This window comes from Chiloscyllium punctatum, chromosome 15 (assembly GCF_047496795.1).
Source record: "Chiloscyllium punctatum isolate Juve2018m chromosome 15, sChiPun1.3, whole genome shotgun sequence".
Taxonomy (NCBI): Eukaryota; Metazoa; Chordata; class Chondrichthyes; order Orectolobiformes; family Hemiscylliidae; genus Chiloscyllium; species Chiloscyllium punctatum.
Genome location: NC_092753.1, coordinates 13,377,798 through 13,402,388, shown reverse-complemented (window position 1 = coordinate 13,402,388; position 24,591 = coordinate 13,377,798). Strand labels below are relative to the sequence as shown.

At 48.9% G+C, this 24,591-nt stretch overlaps 1 protein-coding gene across 9 annotated transcripts in view; it reads right to left on the bottom strand.

The window, feature by feature from the left end:
* phldb2b (pleckstrin homology-like domain, family B, member 2b) overlaps positions 1 to 24,389 on the bottom strand; it is a 265,080-nt gene extending 240,691 nt beyond the window's left edge. For 3 of the 9 annotated variants that reach the window (XM_072584665.1, XM_072584669.1, XM_072584666.1), the window contains exon 1: positions 23,898 to 24,386. The gene's annotated coding sequence lies outside the window, so the exon portion shown is untranslated. Of the gene's footprint in view, positions 1 to 23,897 lie in introns of all 9 variants that reach the window. The other 6 variants (XM_072584659.1, XM_072584660.1, XM_072584664.1 and 3 more) reach the window with 4 other exon arrangements.
* Between the last annotated feature and the right edge of the window lie 202 nt (positions 24,390 to 24,591).

The window sequence follows — 24,591 nt, the reverse complement described above, 5'->3', positions numbered from 1 at the left end:
CCCAGATGACGGCACCTCACTGAGGAAGGAAAGGTCTCTTGTATAGCGTTGCCCATTCCCTCCAGTTTTAGTCTCCTTCATTTGCTAAGCCCTGGTCAGGGTACATCAAGCTGACCTCGAGGGGGTTTGGACCTTAGCACAGTGCCCTCTTTAGCTCTATGGCCTGGATCAAAGTTAGCCACAGGACATGGTGCTTCAGCTCGAGAGCTGCTGGGCACTGCCTGCCTCCTCAGGGGCAAAGGTCACTCAGGAGAGAGCATGCCAGGAGGAGCACCAGGCATAACTGAAAATGAGGTATTAACCTTGGTGAAGCTACCAAACAGGACTGCTTGTGCCCCAACAGTATAAGCAAATAATTGACACAAGGATCCCAGAACCAATGGGGGTCAGATCTGCCACATCAGTTGTGAATGGAGGAGGGCAATTAAACAATTCTTCATCAATGATGGAAAAGCCAAACACATCAGTGCAATAGATCCATCTTCAGGCAGAAGTGCCGAGAGGATGATCGATCTCTGTCTCCTCCAGCGGTCCCCAGCATCACAGATACCAGTCTTCTGCCGAATTATTTCACTCCACGTGATATCACAAAATAGTTGGGAGCACTGAATACTGCAAAGGCTAAGGGTCCTGACAACATTCCCCAGCAATAGTACTAAAGAACCTGCCGCTGCCCGAGCCAAGCTGTTCCAGGACAGTTACAAGACTAGCATCTATCTGACAACTTGGAAAATTGCCTAGTTATGTCTCATACGCTAAAAAGCAGGACAAATCCAAGCCGGCCAATTACTGTCCCATCTGTCTACTCTTGATCATCAGTAAAGTGATGAAAGGTGTCATCAGCAGTGTTATCAAGTAGCACTTGTTTAGCAATAACCAGCTCAGCAACACCCAGTTTGGGTTCCCCAGGACCACTCAGCTCCTAACCTCAATACAGCCTTGGGTCAAACATGGGCCAAAGAGCTGGATTCGAGAGGGGAGGGGAGAGGGACAGCCCTTGCCATCAAAGCTGCATTCCGATGAGTGTGGCATCAAGGAGTCCTAGCAAAACTGGGAATCTGGGGGCAACCTCCAGGGCTTCCTGACACACAGGAAGGCGATTGTGTTGATAAGATGGCAGTTACCTCAGCTCCAGGACATCTCTGCAGGAGTCCCTCAGGGGAGTGTCCTCGGGCCCAACCATCTTCAGCTGCTTCAACAATGACCTTCCCTCCACCATAAACTAGGGAGTGAGGGTGTTCACTGATGATTGCACCATGTTCAGCACCATTCACAAATCCTCAGAAAATAAAGCAGTCCCTGTTCAAATGCACCCAGACCAGGACAATATTCAGGCTGGAGTTGATAACTGGACAAATACCATTTTACATCACGCAAGGGGCAGGAAATAACTATCTCTAACAAGAGAGAATCTATCCATCACCTCTTGATATTCAATGGTGTTCAATTCACCTCCCACCATCAAACTCCTTGGCACGGGGGGCTTTACCATGGACCAGAAACCAAACTGGATTGGACATATAAACAGTGACTGCAAGAACAGGTCAGTGGCAGTGAATACTGCAGTGACCAACTCACCTCCTGACTCCCCAAAATCTATCCACCATCCACAACACACAAGTCAGGGGTACTATGGAACACTCCCCACTTGCCTGGAAGGGGTGCAGCTCCCACAACAGTCAAAAAGCTCAACATCATCCAGGACAAAGTAGCCCATTTGATCAGCACCATATTGACAAACGTCGATACCTTCCACTACTGACGCTCCATAGCAGCAGTGTGTACGATCGACAAGATGCACGGCAGAAATTCACCAACTTTCCTTCAGACAGCAGCTTCCAAACCCATGACTAATTCCATCTAGAAGGACAAGGACAGCAGATACATGGGAACACCACCACTTCCAACTCATCCTCCATCCTGACTTGGAAATATATTGTCATTCCTTCAGTGTCACTGGGTCAAAATCGTGGAACTCTCTTCCTAAGAGCATTGTGGGTCAACGTACAGCACATGGACTCACAGTTCAAGAAGGCAGCTCATCACCACCTTCTCAAGGGCAATAAATGCTCTGTAGGACCATACAATACAGGAGCAAAAATAGGCCATTTGGCCCCTCAGTATTCAGTGTTCACACAGCATTCCAGCTCTGGTCTAACTAGTGCCTTATACTTCGCTCCCTTTTAAATGAAGACCAATATTACACTTACTTTCCCTATTACCTCCTAAACTTGGATGCTAGCTTTTTGTGATTGATGGAAGAGGACTCGCAACCCCCTCTTTCTGCGGTCTTCCTCCATTTAATTATGATTCAGCCCCTCTATTCTTTGTGCCAGAGTGTCCCACCAGTGAACAGTAGCACACATAATATAGTGATGGGCTGCCAATCCTCTAGTAATCCGGGCACCTCGGTTAAGACTTTGGGACAACGGTTCAAAGGCCACCATACGAGCTGGTGAAATTCCATTTTGATTCAAATGAAGAGACATACGGCCTCAATAACAGAGACCAACAATTCCTCCAAAAAAAAACACGGCTGCCTGTTTCAAACAAACAACACACTGAGCCGGTGGATTCTGAAAGCTGCCGATACACATGGAACTTGGAGGTACATGCAGCAGGAAGTGACCAGGGTAATGATAGGCTCACTAATCCCCTTACCGGGTCTGCAATTCCAGACCCACAGCAATGTGGGTGATTCTTAACTACCCTCTGATATAGATTCAGTCATACAGCACAGAAACAGACCTTTCAGTCCAAATAGTCCACGTCAACTAATCTTCTGTTCTCACCCTCACCCCTAGGGAAAAGACACCTGCGATTCACCTTATCTATACCCCTCATGATTTTATAAAACTCTATAAAGGTCCTCCCTCAACCTCCCTACACTCCAGTGAAAAAAGTCTCCGCCTATCCTTATAAGTCAAGCCTGACACATCCTGTTAAATCTTTTCTGAACCCTTTCCAGCTGAATAATATCCTTCCTATAACAGGGCGATACAATACTCCAGAACAAGCCTCACCAACCGCCTGTACAACTTCGACATGACATCCCAACTCCTATATTCAAAGGTCTGAGCAATGAAGGCAAGTCTGCTAAACATCTTCTAAACCACCCTGTCTCTATGTGACACAAACTTCAATGTATTACATATCTGAACTGGTAGGTCTCTCTCTGTTCTATAACTCGATCCAAGGCACTACTTTTAAATTGTACAATTTCTGCCCATATTTGTTTTACCAAAAGGCAATAACTCACATTTATCTAAATTAAACTGTGTGCCAATCCTCAGCCCACTGACCCAATTATCGCTTTGTACTCTGATTTAACTCTCTTCCCTGTCCACTACACCACATATTTACATAACCTGCAGATTTACTAACCATACCTTCGATATTCCCATCTAAATCATTAACATAATTGTTTATTATTACATAAATGATTCTTGTGGCACACTGCCAGTAACAAATGGTCCAAACAAAGTATTCAAATCAAGGGAAATTAGGGATGGGTGAAAATTGACATCATGGCCTACAGTTAAAGAACAACAAGCTGTACAGTAGCCATGGCCAGACTGAAAGGCTGCTACAGGCTGCTAGGTCTGAATGATCTTTTCCCTGTTCCTGTCTGAAGACAGCACAGAAACACCATCAAATACTTGGTGAAGATTTGGAAGACAGAGCAGGTAAATGATAAAATAACTCAAGCAGTAAAGAGAGTCTACAAACTCCGAATTTAATCCATGGGAATGACAGAAATGCGAGGTTAGGTCGCTAGGATTCTGTAGGCCAAGGAAGACATGGAATATTGTCACGATTTGTGAAAATTCAGGACAAAAGCAGCTTTCACGCAAGGAGCTGTGGAAAGAATTTCAATTCAGACTCAAGTCAAGATAGGGTGTGAAAGCATTGATGCCAGGCACCATTTTGCAGACGCACAGTGGATATCCAATTGTGAAAGCGAGTGGGCAGTGAGTACGTTCTGTACCTACCATGTTGATAATGGCTCCTTATAGCGGTGACCTAGTGTGACCCCAGGCCAGCACATGGCAAAGTCTTTGTTTTAAACTAAATGGAATTTATCGAGCCCACGCACCCTCACAACCCACTGAATGTCAGCGTCATTGAAGCAATTTTGGAAGAGCAATGACATCTAACAACAAGCAAGCTTTGACAGATAGCAGTGTGATAGCAACCACTCTGTTTTTATGATATTGATTGATGAAAAGTTAGTGCTCAGCTCAGCAGCGAGAACGCCCCTGCTCCTCTTCAGTGATTGAGGATATTTTCATCCATTTGAGAGGTTTAATGACCTGTTGGACACCACCTCAGACAACGCGGCAATCCCGCAGCACCGACCCTCCGACAGTGCGGCACTCCCGCAGCACCGATCCTCCGACAGTGCGGCACTTGCTCAGCACTGACCCTCCGACAGTGCGGCACTCCCTCAGCACTGACCCTCCGACAGTGCGGCACTCCCTCAGCACTGACCCTCCGACAGTGCGGTATTCCCTCAGCACTGACCCCCCGACAGTGCGGCGCTCCCTCAGCACTGACCCTCCGACAGTGCGGCACTCCCTCAGCACTGACCCTCCGACAGTGCGGCACTCCCACAGCACTGACCCTCCGACAGTGCGGCACTCCCTCAGCACTGACCCTCCGACAGTGCGGCACTCCCTCAGCGCTGACCCTCCGACAGTGCGGCACTCCCTCAGCGCTGACCCTCCGACAGTGCGGCACTCCCTCAGCGCTGACCCTCCGACAGTGCGGCGCTCCCTCAGCGCTGACCCCCCGACAGTGCGGCGCTCCCTCAGCGCTGACCCCCCGACAGTGCGGCACTCCCTCAGCACTGACCCTCCGACAGTGCGGCACTCCCTCAGCGCTGACCCTCCGACAGTGCGGCACTCCCTCAGCGCTGACCCTCCGACAGTGCGGCACTCCCTCAGCACTGACCCCCCGACAGTGCGGCGCTCCCTCAGCGCTGACCCCCCGACAGTGCGGCACTCCCTCAGCACTGACCCTCCGACAGTGCGGCACTCCCTCAGCACCGAACCTCCGACAGTGCGGCACTCCCTCGGAACTGACCCTCCGACAGTGCGGCACTCCCTCGGCACTGACCCTCCGACAGTGCCCACTCCCTCAGCACTGAACCTCCGACAGTGCGGCACTCCCTCAGCACTGACCCCCCGACAGTGCGGCACACCCTCAGCACTGACCCTCCGACAGTGCCCACTCCCTCAGCACTGACCCTCCGACAGTGCCCACTCCCTCAGCACTAACCCTCTGACAGCGCAGCACTCCCTCAGCACTAACCCTCCGACAGCGTGGCACTCCCTCAGCACTAACCCTCCGACAGTGCGGCGCTCCCTCAGCACCGACCCTCCGACAGTGCGGCACTCCCTCAGCACTGACCCTCCGACAGTGCCCACTCCCTCAGCACTAACCCTCCGACAGCGCGGCACTCCCTCAGCACTGAACCTCTGACAGTGCCCAGTCCCTCAGCACTAACCCACCGACAGTGCGGCGCTCCCTCAGCACCGACCCTCCGACAGCGCGGCACTCCCTCAGCACTGACCCCCCCTAACAGTGCAGCACACCCTCAGCACTGACCCTCTGACCGTGCGGCACTCCCTCAATCATGATGAGAGAGCTTGCAGCCTTACATGTGACACATTTGCTACAGGAGATATGGGAAAGCACTTGACCACGGCGCAGGGGCGGGCATTTGTTCAGAAGAACTAGGGACATCACATAATAGAACAATCCTGATACATTTTCGTGGATACCCCACTGAGCAGATTTGAATTTATAAAGCTCAGCTCCCTAATCCGGACTGTTCTGGAATGTTAATGTCTCATTACCCTTACAAGCTACAAACGCTGAAACAGACATAATAAGAAGGTTGGAAGATGTTCATGAGTGAGAGAGAGAGAGAGAAAAGATTGGTCTGTAAATTACATTCGTTGACCGAAGGGTTCAAGGGATAGATAGAGAGAGAGAGACAGAGACAGAGAGAGAGAGACAGAGACAGACAGAGAGAGAAAAATAACTCTTTGTGTCTGATTTGAGTAAACACTGGCTTGTCATGGATTGAATGTTTGTATGTTGTTCCCTGGAGCTCAAGATCTGGGAATGTTATGAATTTAATTTGCATTCTGGAAATCTAAGATGATTTTAAAAGAAAACACCATTTTGTAGGACAATGATACTGCACATGTTAACTGAGCAAGGTTACCTCATGACCTTTCCCACATCGTTGAGATTAGTCTTTCGTTATAATGTACCATTAAAAGAGAAGGTTATCGAGCCAAAGCAATCGGCCATTTGGGGCAGGCTGGATCACTGTTTCACACTTTGATGTCCATGTAGCTTAACTAGTTAAGAGTACGCAGACCAGTCAATGGGTTTCTCTTCCTCTGCGAACCTTTGCCTTTTTATCACTGTTTATCTGATTAAGGACATGTGGCGTTTTTGTAATTAGACAATAGTCAATAGACAATAGGTGTAGGAGTAGGCCATTCTGGCCTTCGAGCCTGCACCGCCATTCAATATGATCATGGCTGATCAACCTTAATCAGTATCCTGTTCCTGCCTTATCTCCATAACCTTTGATTCCACTATCCTTGAGAGCTCTATCCAACTCTTTCTTAAATGAATCCAGAGACTGGGCCTCCACTGCCCTCTGGGGCAGAGCATTCCACACAGCCACCACTCTCTGGGTGAAGTAGTTTCTCCTAATCTCTGTCCTAAATGGTCTACCCCGTATTTTTAAACTGCGGCCTCTGGTTCAGCACTCACCCATCAGCGGAAACATGTTTCCTGCCTCCAGAGTGTCCAATCCTTTAATAATCTTATATGTCTCAATCATATCCCCTCTCAGTCTTCTCAACTCAAGGGTATACAAGCCCAGTCACTCCAGTCTTTCAACGTAAGGTAATCCCGCCATTCCAGGAATTGACCTCGTGAACCTACGCTGCACTCCCTCAATAGCCAGAATGTCTTTCCTCAAATTTGGAGACCAGAACTGCACACAATATTCCAGGTGTGGTCTCACCAGGGCCCTGTACAGCTGCAGAAGAACCTCTTTGCTTCGATACTCAATCCCTCTTGTTATGAAGGCCAGCATGCTATTAGCCTTCTTCACTACCTGCTGTATCTGCATGCTTACCTTCATTGACTGGTGTACAAGAACACACAGATCTCTTTGTACTGCCCCTTTACCTAAATTGATTCCATTTAGTTAAACATCACACAATACCAGGTTATAGTCCAACAGGTTTAATTGGAAGCACACTAGCTTTTGGAGTGACGCTCCTTCATCAGGTGATAGTGTCGCTCCGAAAGCTAGTGTGCTGCAATTAAACCTGTTGGACTATAACCTGGTGTTGTGTGATTTTTAACTTTACACACCCCCATCCAACACTGGCATCTCCAAATCATGATTCCATTGAGGTAGTAATCTGCCTTCCTGTTCTTGCCACCAAAGTGGATAACCATACACTTATCCACATTAAACTGCATCTGACTACTCACCTAACCTGTTCAGGTCACCCTGTAATCTCCGAACATTCTCCTCACATTTCACCCTGCCACCCAGTTTAGTATCACCAGCAAATTTGCTAATGTTATTACTAATACCATCTTCTATATCATTAATTTTAATATCAATTTCTGTATAAAGACAGCAGCAATAAGGAGAGTAACCTGAGAGAGCCCTTAGGAGTAAGAGCTGATGCCGCTACTCTGCTAAAGGTTTTAGACCCTTAGTTCAAGCCTGGCTTGTAGATATCTGTGTTATAGTGTAATATTGATGCCATTGGTAAATAAAGGTAATAATTTAAACTAAACTATCTGTAAGAGTTTTATATTCCAGACTACCACAGAGTACAATCTTCGGGACAAACCAAGAGAGACTTACAGGTCGATTCCATCAGGGATTCCCTAAGCCGTCTTGAATAGGTACTTTAACAGTGTCCCTCCAACAATGCTGCACTCCCACAGCACTGACCCTCCGACAGTGCTTCAGTCTTTCAGTTGTGAAATGTAATCCATCCTCCTTCACTCAAACATCTGAACAATTTGGCGCTGTGAGCAGGATTCCAACAAGGATACGTCCGAGTGAAACTGGTAAAGAGGGGCTTCATCTAAAGGTCAGACAAATGGGCCCACAAGGTAAGGTTATACCTTGGTTGCTTGGTTATACCTTGGTTATACCTTTGTTGTGTGCCGCATCCCCCATTTCACTTTCACGTACATTGATGGAACCCTGAATGAGATTGCTTAAACAGCCATTAAAAATAGAGACCTTGCGAAGATAAGAGACAACGGTAAGAATTTTGTGCAGGTGTACAAATAACTCAGACAAATATGGGTGCGACCCTGGATAAGATAGACGGCAAATGTCCCTGAACAGAGATAGTGAGTATGTATCCGAATTATGAGAAACAATTAATGGGAATATCAGGTGCAGTTGCTCAACAGAACAAGGACTGGCCTCTGGGGGGCACACGTGATCTAAATTTGCTTCTGAAAGTTGAACAAGAGATATGGAAAAAAGGTTGTGGGAGTAAACAGAAAGAAGTTATATCCGTGTGGAAAAATGTAGCTAAAGAAAACTGGGAAAAATCCATGCAGTCATCATGGAAACAAAACGATATTAAAAGGGGTATCAGTCCATTAACTGAGGAAGGATTTGAATTAGATTGTTCAGAACTGAAGCACAAATATGTGGAGCACATGATTTAGAAACAGAATTGGAGTTGGCAAGAGAAAAAAATAGCCGAACAATCAAGAAGGCTGAGAACCACAACCTAATCTGAAATTTCAGGGGCCCCAGATATTAGGGAGACTGGTCAATAAAGATCAGCTACAGCCACACAGGAGCAGACAGACAACAAGGACAGCTCCTTCTACCCCACCTATCCCAAACACCCATTATTAAAGGACAACGATTCTCCTGCAAGCGAGGAATCTGAATTGGATTCGGAGGAGGAGATCTTTTATTATGCCCCCTCTCCTGTTAAGTGGCGTTTTCCAGTTCCCCAGCAGGGCCTTCCTCGAAACCCACCCGTAGGACGGCCAAAGCGAACACGTGCTACGAAACGAAAGCCCCCGAACCCGCCACCCCCCTTCCTATTTTGAGGACAAACATACCAAGGCCCATATCCTTTTCTCCTCATTGGCCTCCTCTGTCCAATGAGAATTTGGATGATCGAGGTTACCATAACCCCATTGCCACCCACAATAGGAATCAACTAAGATTAAGACATGAAGGGAACCCTTTGAGTTCCATGGCCCCACCACAAGGGAGTCCTGAAGACACTGATGAATGACAGTCAAAGTTTAGGGACCTTAATGTTAGTCCTTGCACTCACCCTCATATGAAATGGCTAAGGGGAAACTTCCCAACTAGAAGCGTCCCTAACCCACTTGCCCAGAATCAGGAACAAAATCCATTTGTTAATCTTTATCAACCTTGGAAGCCCTCATGAACTCTGCAGCATCATCAATAAGGCTCCAGACTATGGAAAGAATCCCGAAGGATTTGTTAATTATATGAATAGGACGAGGACCATTTGCAATGCGGCCTCTCAAAACTTACTCAACCCTCATAGAATGTGCTCTTTCCCTTGACTAAGTTCTTAGAGATTTTACAATGTAATAATCAGACTCGTGCTTATGCATCTGGGTGAACCTCATAGGTCAGATTGGATTATTACCTGCCTCCGTCAAGCAGTGTGCCGTGTAATCAATGGGAGTAAGGACCTCACATGTAAACCTCGCTCAGGCGAAGGGGCTGAGGATTTTCTGGTCCGCTTTAAGGACTGCTATGGTGCTTACTCTGGTGATGCTCAGTACCCACAATCGCCCAATTTAATGCCTTGTGTCTGACTGTCCTTCCTGGCCAGGTACAAATAGCTATTAAAACCCATAGTATGCACTGGCAAGATGCCGATGTTAAACAATTCAGCTGTTACTTCTGGGAACTAAAGGACCCCGACTCAGGAAGGCCTCAATAGTTAAGGTCAAGACCAAATTTGCCCAAACTCCAGGGTCTAGACCTAAAACCAGAACTCCGAATAGACCTTCATGTCCGCGAGGCGAGCCAGGCTATCGAATGGAACCCTCAGACTGTCATCCAGTATGGCAAGACAATAGGGTTAGTACCGTATATCAACAACAGCCCTGTGGGCCTTGGGGTCCTCTTATATACTCTCCCCAACAGTCCATGATGCCCCATAACCCCTGTACATCCTCTTACTATTCCTCTCCACCTCTCCCACCCCTTTAGTCCCCAAACGACCCGACATCTGATTCATCTGTAATCAACCAGGACATTGGTCCAAGGATTGCCCTTTACCCAAGGCAGCCCCCCTGTCGATCACCGGAATAGAAGAAGCCAGCTACCTTCCGATCCCCCTCCCCAGGGACCCCAGCAGTTTGCCCCTCTTCCTGCATGGAACCCTTTCCGAACCTGCCTCCCTGACGTAGGTCATCATCCTCCCTTGCATCTTCCCATGGTTACCGCGAGCCCTGAGGATGAACCTATGATAACCTTTAACGTTAATGGTCATGATATTGAATTCATGGTCAACATGGGAGCCACTGTGTCATCGCTTCCTGCTAATCTTGTAAATGCCTTTGACTTTCAAATCTCAGACAATGTTGAAGCCCTACAAGGGTTTGATGGTTCCTCCAATTGTTACACATACACTGTCCCTCTCAGAGTGGTGTGGAAAAATTGTATCTCGTTCTCTTTTGGCTTTGTTGTTACTGATAGGTTATGTATTCCTCTACCTGCTAGAGATCTCCTCTGTCCTCCACATATTAATATTGAGTGTCATGACGAAGGCATCCTAATTCAGGATCCAACTCATTTTATCCAATGCGTCAACACCAAACCAAAGCCCCCTCAATGATGTTCTCTTGATTTGGATCCTCACTCTTTTAATCCTACTTTACCTAATGTCCCTCACCCCCCATGTTACTTTAGCTTATGATCCCTCCAGGACTGACCACAGCCTTGAACAATACTTTGGTCTCTTGCTGGGCACCACCCAACATGCTTGGGTGATTGGTGAGATCACTTCACCTGCTGGCAGTGCCCTCATCGTGTCAGTTCCTCCTCATATTTGGAAAGCGGAACCTCTCATTTTCCCTCATGTCACCATTCACGTGAATCCAGACCACCAAACCAAAGACCTAGGCTTTGTCACTGTGATTCTTTTTGAACAGGCTGATCAGACCTCCCATAATATTCAGATTCCTGCTCAGGGTTCGACTTTACTTTACGCTCAGCCTTATTCAATTCACAGCAACCTTCACCATCGTTCTGCCCACCCCACCCCCCCCCCCCCCCCCCCCCCCACCCACAGATGTAGTATACCCCAAAGTCTGGGCGGCCTCCAAAACAGAAGTGGGCCTTGCTAAAATCCCACCCAACTCTACTCCTGTTAAACCTAATTCCACTCTCCCCTCTATACCCCAATACCCGCAAAGGCAGAAGCTGAAGCTGGCATTCAATCTTACTTTATTGACTCTTTCTTACAGCAAGGCCTCCAAGTCCCCTACCATTCTCTCACCAATACACCCATTTTTCCAATTCCTAAACCTGGACGCCCTGAAAGGCGACTCGTTCCAGATCTTTGTGAAGGAAATAAAATCATTGAGCCCCTTCACCGTCTCATTGCCAATCCTGCTACTATCCTCAGCCAAGTCCCAGCTAATGCCAAGATTGAAACTATTGTTGACCTCCATCATGCATTTTTTTGTATTCCGTTCCATCCAGATTGCCCAGGACCTTTTTGCCTTCACTTTTAAGGGCCATCAATATACATGGACCCACCTACATCAAGGGTTTGTTCACCCGCCCACACTTTTTTCAGAGACCCTTCACACCCAACTTGAATCACTTGAATTTCCTGGAGACTCTACCCTAGTTCAATACGTCGATGACCTCCTTTGCGCTTGCACCGATTAATCTCCCAATCACACTGGCTCCGCTACATTACTGAACCATCTCCAACATGTGGCTATGTTGCACTCCCCAGCAAGGTTAAGACAAATCAGAAAGCAGTCAACTCCTAAGTACTCTCATCTCTGAATCTGATCGAGGCTTGACACCTGAACATATTGATCCTATTCTTTGTATTGCTCCTCCAACCACTCCCAAACAGATGAGGTCGTTTCCAGGTATTGTCAATTACTGCCAACAATGGATTCCCAATTGTGCCCTTCTCACTCGGGAATTATCACCCTTGTCCTCATCCAATGCCCCTCAACAGTATGATCGCACTCCTGAACAACAAGAAGCCTTTACGGAACTTTAAACTACCTTCTCTCCAACTCCTGCGTTAGGCCGACCTTTGTCTGATCGCCACTTCCGCCGTTATGTTGCCATCTTTGAAAACTGCGCTACAGCTGTTCTCGCCCAGTAACATGGCTCCTCTTGGTGCTCTGTTGTCTATTATTCCACTAAACCTGACCCTGTTGCTCAAGGTATACCTTTATGCACCTAGATTCTCCCAGCCATCCATACCATGGTATTGGCTGCCCCTAATATAACTTTACATCAAACAGTGGACGTCTGTGGGCGGCACAGTGGTTAGCACTGCTGCCTCACAGCTTCACAGATGTGGGTTCAATTCTCACTTCAGGCAACTGTCTGTGTGGAGTTTGCATATTCTCCCCGTTTCTGCGCGGGATTCTTCCGGGTGCTCCGGTTTCCTCCCACATTTCAAAAATGTGCAGGTTAGGTGAATTGTCCGTCGTGTTAGGTGTAGGGGAATGGGTCTGGGTGGGTTGCTCTTCGGAGGGTCGGTGAGGACCTGTAGGGCCGAAGGGCCTGTTTCCACACTGTAAGTAATCTAATCTAATCTATACCTCCCATTCTGCGGCATCTTTGCTTACCTCTAAACGTAATCAACATCTCACTGCGGCCTGACTAGGTTGTGAGGAAATCTCATTACTTCAGAATCTGCTTCTCTCTTTTAAATACTGTTCTCATGTTAACCCCGCCTCATTCTTGCAGGAGGAGTCTCTTGAATTGTCCGATCCTCCCCATGACTGTGTTGTTATAAATGACCTTGATACTAGGCCACATCCTGATCTTGTTAACCCGGGTTTTACACATTTTGTTGTTGGCTCTTCTTCTATCTCTCCAGAGGGCAAGCACCTGTCAGGATACGCGATTGTCACTTTGTCCCAAACGATAGAAGCTTATTCCAGCGATCCACCCTGTTCTGCCCAACAAGCCGAGCTCCTTGCTGTGCCTGCACACTTGCTGAAGGGAAGTCAGCCAATATCTACACTGACTCCCGCTACGCCTTGAGATGTTCCCATGATTTTGGTCAACTCTGGCAACAGTGTGGCTTCCATACCTCATCAGGAACCCCTATCCTCAATGCTGCGTACGTTGCTCACCTTCTCCACACTATTCAACCTCCCTCTCAGTTGGCAATGACCAAATATTTCGCTCACTCCTCTGATGCTTCTGGTGTCACCAAAGGCAACAACGCCACTAACATGGCTGCTGAGAAGGCAGCTTTGGAACAGAGATATGGTCACTCAAATGACCATCAGGAAACCAGAGGAAGAGCCTCCTCTTTCCTCTTCTGACACCCCGACCATCCCTGACCTAGAGCAAATACGGACCCATCAGGGGGACCCCCTCTGATGAGAAAAGACAAAGATGGATGACCCAGGGTTGTGATGTAAATAGTTACAATAAGCTTTGGGTCACGCCGGTAGGACAGACATGTCGACCCAACTTGTTTTTGCCTATTCCAGTTGATTATGTTCAAACACATGGAGGGAACGGTGGACAGAATTGTCCAAACTTGGTGGAATCCCCACCTGCAAGAAAAAGCAAAACAAGCAGCTGCAAATTGCCTAATGTGTCAAAAACATTATCCCAGGAAAGCAGTAAAGTCTCCACCAGGTGAAACTCCCTTGCCAAGTGCACCTTTTAATACTATCCCCGTCAGATTTTATACTAACACCTAGATGCCACTGCTGTAAGTACTGCTCAGTGATAATTGACGCATTTAGTAGATGGATTGAACCTTATCCCAGTACTGACTGCACTGCAAAAACTACCTGTAAAATTCCATGAAGGGAAATCATACCCAGGTTTGGGAATACCAGAAACGGTCTCTTCCGATAATGGCCCCCATTTCTGAGTGAAGCTAAACAAGGAACTATGTAAGGGTTTGAATATGAATCAAAAATCCCATTGTGCCAACCATCCCCGAGCAGTGGGAATTGTAGAAAGAGCCAATGGTACCTTAAAAGGTCAGCTAAGCAAGGTGGCCAAGGAAACAGGCCTTAATTGGCTGCAAGTACTCCCAATTGCCCTTTTAATATGAGAACCAGGACCCAGAAAAAGACGGGACTCTGTGCAGCTGAACTGATACATGGGAAGCACCTGAGGACTCCCTGGTCTACACCATTGGTGGCCCAACACCCTGAAGAGATGCAGTGGTGCCTGATTAAATTAACCAAAGCACTGCAGTCTTATCATCAACAGGTCAAAGAAGCCTATCGGGTACCGGGGAAGGACGAAGAAAGAGCTCCAACAGTTAAAGACATCAACCCTGGTGATTACGTATTATTGAAAGACTTTAATGGAGAAAAATTGGACCCTCGCTGGAAAGGTCCTTATCAAGTTCTTCTGACACCTGGAACCGCAGTAAAGGTAGAAGGACGTTCAACATGGGTCTACAAAGGCCATTGCAAGCTTGTACCACAATCTTAGTATTAGTACGAGTGCAATCATCCAATTAAAACCCAACCCAAGTGCATGTGCCCAGATGTAATCAGCCCATCTGTAATATCTCTGATGGGCTAAACCTCCAATGTGATTGTATGAACAGAATTTGTGTCAATACTAAGGAATCAAATGGAGAAGTGACAAAGGTGGTATGTACATTTGTTGGGGTGAACAATGTCACAGGAATTCATTTTATCAATCTAAACGATACTTTGGAGGAAGACACATGCTGAAACAATGAGACCATTAGATGCCCATCAACGACTCTTTGCCCTACACCAACCACCATATCATCACCTACCACCATCACTATCACTGACGGCGTTACTACCACTCATTACAAGACAACCCCAATGACCACAAAACAGCAGAAATTAACACTCACTCTGCTAACCATACCTGTTTTGCTACCCCTATTGCAATTCTGAACACTAGCCTTGATACCGTGAGAACACTAATGTGTCCCACTTGTCACCCCGATGCCACTAGCAGAAACAAAACCAACAGTTTAGGTGTCGATGCCAATGTAATCACAGCTACACTGGCAGTGGCATTGGTGCTTCGGGCAGCTCCGATGATGATGAGTATATCATTTTCCCCATTACTCCCCCGAAGATAGAATTTGTCAGCTCTATGAAACTTGTACCAATGCTGTCGGAAGCTATGGATGCAGCTGCCCAGCTCAAACTCATTTAAGCTATTATTCACATTACACCTCCAAACACCACTCTCGACATTACTGTCACCCTCACAACACATCGATGCCAGTTGTCATGAGAAGGCACTATTCCATAACTTTATCCACTCCATTAGCAGGAAAATTGTTACTTTTAAATGTTTGTCTGTTCCTCTCCCAAAAGGACCCATACAAATTGCAGTACTGAACACATAGTGCCGAAATCACAGACCCCCTAAGGCATCTATTGCTCCGAGACGGTCAACCTACACCTTCTTGATGGAACCAACCATCTCCCATCCAACCTACCGCTACTGCCAGAAATACCTTTATACAGCTTCTGCAATCTAGCTACTGTAGTTAAAAAGACAAGCTGGAAAGGTGAATTTAGACCAAAAATACTGTGCACCTCTAATTCCCCCTTCAGTTGCCGAGAGAGAGAGAGAGAGAGAGAGAGAGAGAGAGAATGGATGCTGGTGGAAAGATTAACTCTTTGTGGTCTGAGTTGAATGAACACTGGCTTGTCATGGATTGAATATTTGTGTTATTCCCTGGAGCTCAAGATCTGGGGATGTTATGAATTTAATTTGCATTCTGGGAATCTAAGATGATTTTAAAAGAAAACGCCATTTTGTAGGACAATGATACTGCACATGTTAACTGAGCAAGGTTACCTCATGACCTTTCCCACATCGTTGAGATTAGTCTTTTGTTATAATGTACCATTAAAAGGGAAGGTTATCGAGCCAAAGCAATCAGCCATTTGGGGTCTGACTGGATCACTGTTTCACACTTTGATGTCCATGTAGCTTAACTAGTTAAGAGTACGCAGACCAGTCAATGAGTTTCTCTTCCTCTGCGAACCTTTGCCTTTTTATCACTGTTTATCTGATTAAGGATGTGGTGTTATTGTAATTATAATACCAATTTCTGTATAAAGACAGCAGCAATAAGGAGAGCAGCCTGAGAGAGCTCTCAGGGGAAAGAGCTGATGCCGCTACTCTGCTAAAGGTTTTAGACCCTGAGCTCAAGGCTTGTAGGTATCTATGTTATAGTGTAACATTGATGCCATTGGTAAATAAAGGTAATAATTTAAACTAAACTGTCTGTAAGAGTTTTATATTCCAGACTACCACAGAGTACAATCTGTGGGACAAACCAAGAGAGACTTACAGGTCAATTCAATCAGGGATTCCCTAAGCCGTCTTGAATAGGTACTTTAACAGTGTCCCTCCAACAATGCTGCACTCCCTCAGCACTGACCGTCCAACAGTGCGGTTCTCCCTCAGCACTGACCCTCCGACAGTGCTGCACTCCCACAGCACTGACCGTCCAACAGTGCGGCACTCCCTCAGCACTGACCCTCCAACAGTGCGGTTCTCCCACAGCACTGACCGTCCAACAGTGCGGTTCTCCCTCAGCACTGACCCTCCAACAGTGCGGTTCTCCCACAGCACTGACCCTCCAACAGTGCGGTTCTCCCTCAGCACTGACCGTCCAACAGTGCGGTTCTCCCTCAGCACTGACCGTCCAACAATGCTGCACTCCCTCAGCACTGACCGTCCAACAATGCTGCACTCCCTCAGCACTGACCCTCCGACAGTGCGGTTCTCCCTCAGCACTGACCGTCCAACAGTGCTGCACTCCCACAGCACTGACCCTCCAACAATGCTGCACTCCCTCAGCACTGACCCTCCAACAGTGCTGCACTCCCTCAGCACTGACCGTCCAACAGTGCTGCACTCCCACAGCACTGACCCTCCAACAATGCTGCACTCCCACAGCACTGACCGTCCAACAGTGCGGTTCTCCCACAGCACTCACCCTCCAACAGTGCTGCACTCCCACAGCACTGACCCTCCAACAATGCTGCACTCCCACAGCACTGACCCTCCAACAATGCTGCACTCCCTCAGCACTGACCCTCCAACAGTGCTGCACTCCCTCAGCACTGACCCTCCAACAGTGCGGCACTCCCACAGCACTGACCCTCCAACAGTGCGGTTCTCCCACAGCACTGACCCTCCAACAGTGCAGTTCTCCCACAGCACTGACCCTCCAACAGTGCGGTTCTCCCACAGCACTGACCCTCCGACAGTGCGGTTCTCCCTCAGCACTGACCGTCCAACAGTGCTGCACTCCCACAGCACTGACCGTCCAACAGTGCGGTTCTCCCTCAGCACTGACCGTCCAACAGTGCTGCACTCCCACAGCACTGACCCTCCAACAGTGTGGCACTCCCACAGCACTGACCGTCCAACAGTGTGGTTCTCCCTCAGCACTGACCCTCCGACAGTGCGGTTCTCCCTCAGCACTGACCGTCCAACAGTGCGGCACTCCCTCAGCACTGACCATCCAACAGTGTGGTTCTCCCTCAGCACTGACCCTCCGACAGTGCGGTTCTCCCTCAGCACTGACCGTCCAACAGTGCTGCACTCCCACAGCACTGACCGTCCAACAGTGTGGTTCTCCCTCAGCACTGACCGTCCAACAGTGCGTTTCTCCCTCAGCACTGACCCTCCAACGGTGCTGCACTCCCTCAGCACTGACCCTCCAACAGTGCGGCACTCCCACAGCTCTGACCTTCCAACAGTGCGGCTCTCCCTCAGCACTGACCGTCCAACAGTGCGGTTCTCCCTCAGCACTGACCCTCCGACAGTGCGGCTCTCCCTCAGCACTGACCCTCCAACAATGCTGCACTCCCACAGCACTGACCCTCCGACAGTGCTTCAGTCTTTCAGTTGTGAAATGTAATCCATCCTCCTTCACTCAAACATCTGAAGTGTGGTGTACTTCCAATAAATCTGTGGCAGAGAAACTGGTTACCACTGAATCTGAACTGTCCCAGGCTTTTGTAAGGACCCACAAAATGACTCGCACTTTCTTCTCTACAGAGGTCCATGCTGACTAGCAGATAGTACTGCAACCTGCTGATGATGTGAAGATTAAACAGGAGCATTCTGATTCAATGTAATCTGTCAGTACTGTGACGTCCATGGTACTGGACAGAACTGCAAGGTGAGGTGTACAGGGCGACGTGCAGGATTTGGAAACTAATGTCAGATCCGAATCCTTTGTCCCTTTTATCATTGTGAAAAATCACACAACACCAGGTTATAGTCCAACAGGTTTAATTGGAAGCACACTAGCTTGTGGAGTGCCGGTCCTTCATCAGGTGATAGTGTCGCTCCGAAAGCTCGTGTGCTTCCAATTAAACCTGTTGGACTATAACCTGGTGTTGTGTGAGTTTTAACTTTGTACACCCCAGTCCAACACTGGCATCTCCAAATCAGGTTTATCATTGTGGGCTTCGAGTCCACAGAGAATCCCCAGTGTGTTTGGGGGAAAAGAAACTGAACAAGAGTCAGAGAGTCTTAGAAATGTACAGCACACAAACAGACCCTTCAGTCCAAGTCATCCATGCCTGGCCAGATATCCTACAGTAACCTAGTCCCATTTGCCAGCACTTGGCCCAGAAGCCTCTAACGCCTTCCTATTGATGCACCAACTCAGATGCAGTTTAAATGTCGTAGCTGCACTAGCCTCGACCACCTCCTCTCACAGGAGTGATAATTCAATTTAATCTGGGAATGGCAGACTCACAGGGTGCACAGTTTGATGAGTTGGTCCCACCATCGTAGCTGGAACTGTAATGAATTAGACTCTGGAAAGTGGAGTCACTGTGCTTTCCTTTATTGGTCAGAGTAATGAGTACAGGAGTTGGGAGGTCATGTTGTGGCTGTACAGGGCATTGCTTAGGCCACTGCTGGAATATCACGTGCAATTCTGGTCTCCTTCCTATCGGAAAGACGTTGTGAAACTTAAAAGGGTTCTGAAAAGATTTACAAGGATGTTGCCAGGGTTGGAGGGTTTGAGCTAGAGGGAGAGGTTGAATAGGCTGGGGCTGTTTTCCCTGGAGCGTCGGAGGCTGAGGGGTGACCTTATAGAGGTTTACAAAATCATGAGGGGCATGGATAGGGTAAAAAGACAAAGTTTTTTTTCCCTGGGGTCGGGGAGTCCAGAACTAGAGGGAATAGGTTTAGGATGAGAGGGGAAAGATATAAAAGAGATCTAAGGGGCAACCTTTTTACACAGAGGGTGGTATGTGTATGGAATGAGCTGCCAGAGGATGTGGTGGAGGCTGGTACAATTGCAACATTTAAGAGGCATTTGGATGGGTATATGAATAGGAAGGGTTTGGAGGGATATGGGCCGGGTGCTGGCAGGTGGGACTAGATTGGGTTGGGGATATCTGTTCGGTATGGACAGGTTGGACTGAAGGGTCTGTTTCCGTGCTGTACATCTCTATGACCTGTACTATTCTTAATGTCACTGTTCCCAGTGAGATCCAACATGAGAGTACTGTCGACAATTCTCCTCGTTATATTTAGTTAGGAAGCGGTTCAGGGAGGGTTACCTCAGCTGATTCCTGGGAGCAAAGGCTTTCGTTGTTGAGGAAAGGTTGGGCCCATACACTCACTGCACTGTCAAAGAAGGAGCTAATCAGACTGAAACACACACAATTCGGAGGGGTCTCGACAAGGTCAATGCTGACAGGATGTTTCCTCTTGTGGGGTGAACTCTAGAGCCAAGGGACACATGTGCAAACATAAGGTTTCCCTCGAGATGAGGAGGAATTTCCTCTCTCCAACGCTCAATAGTGTCAGGAATTCCCTCGGCGAAAGTGAGGACTGCAGATGCTGGAGATCAGTGTCAAGATTAGAGTGGTGCTGGAAAAGCACAGCAGGTCAGGCAGCATCCGAGGAGCAGGAAAATTGACGTTTCGGGCAAAAGCCTTTCATCAAGAATCTTGAATCAGGCTTGAGGCCTACTCCTGTTCCTATTTTTCTCATGCACTCATGATTAGATTCCCTACAGTGTGGAAACAGGCCATTTGGCCCAACAAGTCCACACCGATCCGCCGAATAGCCACCCACCCTGACCCTTTTCCCACTTACTAATGAACCTAACACTACGGGCAATTTAGCATGGCTAATTCACCTGACTTGTACATCTTTGGACTGTGGGAGGAAACCAGAGCTCCCGAAGGAGACCCACGCAGACACGGGGGGAACGTGCAAACTCCACACAGACAGTGGCCTGAGGCTGGGATCGAACCTGGGACCCTGGCGCTGTGAGGCAGCAGTGCTAACAACTGAGCCACCATACAACCCCCAGGAAACTGGAGCACAGAGAGGAAACCCACGCAGACACGGGGGGAATGTGCAAACTCCACACAGATTAATGTTCTCCCCTTCCCACCGAAAAATGTACCCCAGTTAACTCTGTACCTGGGTACACATGGGGCTGTTGCTTCTGCTCCAGATTGCAGTTACATTGACAATGATGAACATCGTGCCCAGAGACACAAACTCCAATCCAACTTCATTCAGTCCAAAGCCCCAAATCCATCATCCTGTTGAAGTACAGTGTTTCACTTATACTTCCTTCAATACAGTCCGCCACTTTCACTACTCACGAACAGTCTGCCACGTTCACTGCTCACAATACAGTCTCACCTACATTAGCGACACAAACATAATCTGGTTGACAACTCTGTTGAACGTCTCCACCTCTGTCTGTAGAAATGGCCCTGACCTCCTGGTTGATTTTACCATTTCAATAATCCACCTTGCTCTCACACTAACATCTCTGTCCTGTGTCTGTTCCAATGAACCAAGAAAGCACAACACAAGTTTGCGGAACAAGATCTCATTTTCCACTTAGACACTTTACAGCTTTCAGGGCTGAATGTCAAGTTCCCCAACTTCACAGCATGGTCTCTCTATATACTATATTTCTTCTTTAACATTCCTTGCCCAGTCTCGTGTTTGTAGTCTGTTGACTTTGCCCTTAGCAAAGTGGCTCAGTGGTTAGCACTGCTGCTTCACACAGCGCCAGAGACCCGGGTTCAATTCCCGCCTCAGGCAACTGTCTGTTTGGAGTTTGCACATTCTCCCCGTGTTTGTGTGGGTTTCCTCCGGGTGCTCCGGTTTCCTCCCACAATCCAAAAATGTGCAGGTCAGGTGAATTGGCCATGCTAAATTTCCTGTAGGAAAATGGGTCTGGGTGGGTTGCTCTTCGGAGGGTCAGTGTGGACTTGTTGGGCTGAAGGGCCTGTTTCCACACTGTAAGTAATCTAATCAAAGCGAACCCAATTTCTCCTTTTCACACCCAACATTTTACCCCTTGTACCACCATCCACACGACCTGCAACCTTGCCTTTGGGCAACTTCACCATCTGCTCCACTCACTCCTCCTCCCCCTCTGTCAACAGCATGGAAAATAAATATCATTTCCCAGCTCAGAAGAGTCGAAATGTGAAAACTCTGTTCCACTCTCCATGGATGCTGCCAGACCCGCTGAGGTTCCCCAGAAATCTCTCCGTGTTTATTTCTCATGAATTCCTTCCCTCACGCCATTCGCTGCCAGCACTAAGCCTGCGAGGTGCTTTGCCAGGCAAAAAGAAATCTCGCCAAACAACAACAAAAAAGCTGACAATGAGTCCTCTCCTCTCCCACTGAAGTCAACCAGATCAACAGCGGGAAGGGAGGGCTCTGTCCCAAGCACTGCTGAATCAATGTTGACTTCGTCACTACTGAAAGCCCCAGAAAGGTGGGTGGACACGAGACGATCTGTGAGTGCTCCACAGATTCCTGTTGAAGCTGGAACGCATCCCTGCATGAGGGGACACACAAACCGCTGAGCTCTGTTTAACGTTTCAGTCCAAACACTGCTCCAAAGTCAACAAGCCTGCACAGAGGTATTCAAACAGGAGCTGATAAAGATCATAAGGCACAGTGAGCTTTAGATAGAGAGTTTCTTTTGGAAACAGAGCAGTTGTCCCTGACGTGAACTGCCTGCCTGGGCAGGTTTGGGGGTAACGCAGGTTGGAGATGCCCCATCTCACATCTATTCACACAGCTCACCCGTGATCGGCCGAGGCACAGCAAGATCCCACTTACTGGGGCTAGAGCATCCCAACCACCCCACCCACCACCACCCCCCCCCCATCCCCCAAATTGGAGAATCCCACCAGCCCAACACTGCTGTGCCCGCTGTGCAAAAGCTGCTTTCAATTCTCAGCCTTTGATGTTAAAGCTGTTTGTGATATGTTATCACCAGGCCGGTTATCTGTGCCTGGGAGGCTCTGTGCAAACAGATGGGAAACCTTTGCCCAGCTGCAAATAAATCAGATTGCTGCATTCCATCCCAGTCAGGCAATGTCTCCTGAGCAGGTTCCAACAAGCGTGTGTATCCATTGTAGAGGAGAGGGTCTCAGTTATTCAGACAACAGGTATACCACCCCATCGGAACCCCCCTGGGACCTCCTGACTCGGTGACATGCAGCTGCCATTAGCTCAGTCCCAAACCTGTCCTGACCCCAACCCAAGTTCAGGTCCATTCACAAATTGGCAGATTTACTCAGAAAGGCAGAAAGTGGAAAACTGGGGCCCCACATCACAGCAGTAATCGATACATACACCAACTGTCTATATCAATCCCAAACTAATTCCACTCTCCCCCCATAGCCGTGTATCAATCCCCAAACTGATCCCATTGACCCCCCACTCTCCCCCCATGGCCCTGTATCAATCCCCAAACTGATCCCATTGACCCACTCTCCCCCACAGCCCCGTATCAATCCCCAAACTGATCCCATTGACCCCCACTCTCCCCCCATGGCCCTGTATCAATCCCCAAACTGATTCCATTGACCCACTATCTCCCCCCATATTGGATTAGTGGTGCTGGAAGAGCACAGCAGTTCAGGCAGCATCCAACCAGCAGCGAAATCACCCACTCTCTTTCCCTCCCCCGCCCCCATTTAAATTCAATTAGTGTGACTGGATGCTCCAACAACCCATTCTAAATGAATTTATGGTCACAAAACTCGGAGGGGTGGGGTTCTGGAGGAAGTCGGTGGAGTTGGAGAGGGGGTGGGAGCTGTTGGTGGTGGACTCAAGAGAATTCGAAGGCAGGGGTGAGAACGGTAGGGCTTTTGGGGGAAGTTGGGGTGGAGGGGGAGCAATGCCAGGGCAAGCTGGCTGGAGAGGGTTAGGGAGAGGGTTAGGGAGAGGGTTGAGGAGGGTTGGGGTGGGAGAGAAAGATCCAACTGGTTGCCTGACACACACTGAAAGCAGAGGCCAAAGGATCTACACGCGCCCCCTCCCTGGAGGTCTCAGGCCGAGGCCATTCACAAGCTGGCGGGTTCGAGACCTATCCAGGTCCTCCCCGTCCTGAGGAACGTTGTCCCCTGACGTCTCTCCGCAGATGCTTCTTCCCCGAAATGTCCATTCCTCGAACCGCCTCCGCCAACACTTCACCTCCCTGCCCGCCCCCCGGATTCTCCCGCGTTGTGGGATCTTGCTGTGCACAACCCCAGGCGCCCCACACACACCCCGAGCCGCTTCGAAACGCAACACCTTTATGTGTGTGTGCGTCAATTACCTCTGGCCCGCTCTGGGAAGGGGCTAAGGCGCTACAGGAATGCAGAATCTCTCTCTCTCTCTCTCAAGGACAAGCTGACTCCTCGAATGTCCTTGCTGTGTCCCAGCCGGGGTCTGGGTGGGAGGGGGTCCGAAGATGGTGTGAGGTGCCCCTCCTCAATGATGGGGATGGGGATGGGGTTGGGGTTGGGAGAGAGAGGAGTCAGTGCTCGTCCTGGGCTCTCACTGCCATTCAGCCGTCTCAGTGCAGCCTGGAGCTGGGGGGGGTCTCTCCTGTGTGTGAGTCCGGGGAGGGAGGTCGGATCCGGCCGAGAGTGTCCAGATAAAGCCCACTCCCTCCCGACTGTCTCTCCCTTTCTCTGTCTCCGGCCACGTAACACTGGAAGGCGGAGGCTGGGCCGTCTGGGTGAATCACTGAGACAGGAGAGGGGAGGGAGAGGGGAGGGAGGGAGGGAGAGACAGGAGAGGGGAAGGAGAGGGGAGGGAGGGAGAGACAGGAGAGGGGAGGGAGAGGGGAGGGAGAGGGGATGAGACAGGAGGAGGGAGGGAGGGAGAGGGGAGGGAGAGGGGATGAGACAGGAGGGGAGACAGGAGGAGGGAGGGAGAGACAGGAGGAGGGAGGGAGAGGGAGGGAGGGAGAGACAGGAGAGGGGAGGGAGGGAGAGACAGGAGAGGGGAGGGAGAGGGGAGGGAGG